Source organism: Nansenia antarctica, assembly GCF_963989245.1.
Source record: "Nansenia antarctica genome assembly, chromosome: 11".
In the NCBI taxonomy this organism is placed as follows: domain Eukaryota; kingdom Metazoa; phylum Chordata; class Actinopteri; order Argentiniformes; family Microstomatidae; genus Nansenia; species Nansenia antarctica.
Genome location: NC_137681.1, coordinates 11,251,167 through 11,253,666, shown reverse-complemented (window position 1 = coordinate 11,253,666; position 2,500 = coordinate 11,251,167).

Here is a 2,500-nt window from a genome sequence, read left to right as displayed (position 1 = left end):
TATTTTTTGGCAATAAAACAACTTTCTTAGTAAGGGACATTTCTTGTTGAAAGTGAGGTCTCATTTCTTGTTGTATTGAAAGGTCTTGAATAGCTCTTCTTTGGGAATTTGGGCAAAAGTAAAGGTTTTATGTTCAAACACATACAATGCACATACTTTAAATCTATCTCCCCTGGCACAGTACAGTTCATTTAAGATGATTTAATAGCACCTCCACCCATATCTACGTTACCTAACTCTGTCAGGTGTGTGTGTGGTGCATTGCTGTGCTGTTGAGATGACAGACACACAGGATGTTGTCATTGATTCAGCTGAGAGACACACAGAACGAGATCATCTTGACTTGAACCCTCTTAGTGTTTAGCTGTAATCTAGACTCTTTGGTCGTACTTTGCAATAAGTACAGTATGTACTCAGAAAACGCCAACCTGTCGAGGCTAACATGACAGCTTGACTAAGATCCACACAGAATCCAGGGCACCGTGACTCTACTGTGAATTCTCGGTTTAAGAGATGGTAATTTTCCACTCAATTATACACATTACAGAACGTCTATGTTTTGAGCCACCTAAAGTTCTATTGTGTCTGCCTTTGTTTCAGTTGTCTCAGGCAGAGAAAAGGTGCACATTGTTCCCAACAAAATACCTTTCAAACGCAACTAGTGGTCCATAATCAATGTATGATCTGTTCAGTTCAGTGACTGTTATCTAGAGCAAATTTGACAGATTAAACCCGAGAGAAAATGTCAGATTTAATGTCTATTGATTCAGTGAACAGATGGCAGATTATTCTTATTTCTGAGATTAAGATTTCTGAATTAAGATGGCATTTCATAATTCTGTGGTTGGATTACAAGAGACACTTGCTCTCTATGTCCTCATCTGTCTGTGAGAGCAGGTTCAGTGTCAGGGTCACAGCCATGTCTTCGACATCAGCTGATTTTAAAGTGTCAGGCTACACACAACCTCCATATACAGTATACTGTCAACAGGGGAGGCTGGCGGAGGTAGAAATCGGAGGACGGTCTCATCATTGTCTTACATGGAATGGAACGAGGAATGGCATCAAACTCATGTTTCACACTATTCCTCATTCCATTCCATTCCATGCATTACAATGAGCCCGTCCTCCGATTCCTCCCTGCCTCCCCTGATAAAGACTAGTAATACTGTAGCTCTCTCTCTCTCTCTCTGACAAGGACAAATTACTACTTTGTCATAGTATAATAATATACCTGAACAGGAGGCATTTCGGTCTGTTGCTCATCATCAGCTCCAGTATTAATGTCCTGTACATGACTAGTGAAGGCATCCCTTTTGTGTCTGGAACCAGGACATGTGACTGCTTTCTCACACAGCAACCAATACACCTGTACTGTAGCAGAGGCATTTCGATTTGTCACACCATATGGAGGAACTATGTTTTACAAGGTATGCCATTACATACGGTAACCGCGGTCCTATCCCAACCAACCTGCTCTCCGACCATGCTCTCCAATACAAGAAGGAAAAGCGTTTGATAAAGAGTGTGAGGGTGAAAGTTGACCGTATAAAGTTCATTTCTTACCTTAGACAGTATTGTGTATATCCACCTTGGTCTTCCACTCTACAGCAGAGCAACAGAATCCTGTCTCAGTTTCCCCCGGCTAGGCAGACAGACAGGAGCATCGTCCGTGTGTGTGTGTGTGTGTGTGTGTGTGTGTGTGTGTGTGTGTGTGTGTCTGTGAGAGCCCCCCACAGCTGGTGTCTCTGTGCTACAGACAGAAAGCGACTGTACCTAGGGATAAAACCACTCCATCCTCTTCAGCCACAAACACAGAAACCCTGTGAACCTCTTCATCCTTGTTTTGTTTTTTTATCTCTTTAACATTCTCTCCTTTTTATTCCTCCTTTGAGAGGTCAGGGAGCTCCTCCAACATACATGTACAGGTACATCACACATATAAGAAATATACTTGCTGTCAATTTGTACCCCGCTGTCAACAAAAAAAAGGACGAAAGAAATTTCTTTCTTTCTTTCTTTGACTCAGCCTCTCCTCCTCTGTCCGTCCTCAACAGTTGGAAGTGAAAAAGAGATCAGAGAATTTCCCAAGGTGTAGAGACGTGTTGTATGTCCATCTTCTGAACTCCATCCTCACTTCTTCTGTTCATCTTTAGTCACATGAAGAACAAGTCCATTCATTGGTCACATTTCCCATAAACTGGAGAATTACCTCCGCTTATTAACTCAACAGCCCTCTCTATCAATCTTTGCAATCTGATCTAGTTTCTGCTGCAGTTTTCTCTCTCTCTCTCTCTCTCACTCTTTCTCTCTCTCTCTCTCTCTCTCTCTCTCTCTCGCTCTCTCTCGGTCTCTCTCTCTCTCCCTCCCTATCTTTCTTGCTCACTCACTCTCTCCCTCCCTCCCTGCCTTTCTCCAACTCCCTCTCTCTCATTGTGTCACAGACGCTGCCATTTGCAGCCACCGTGGGCTCGCAACCTCCCTCTCTTTCCCCTCCCTC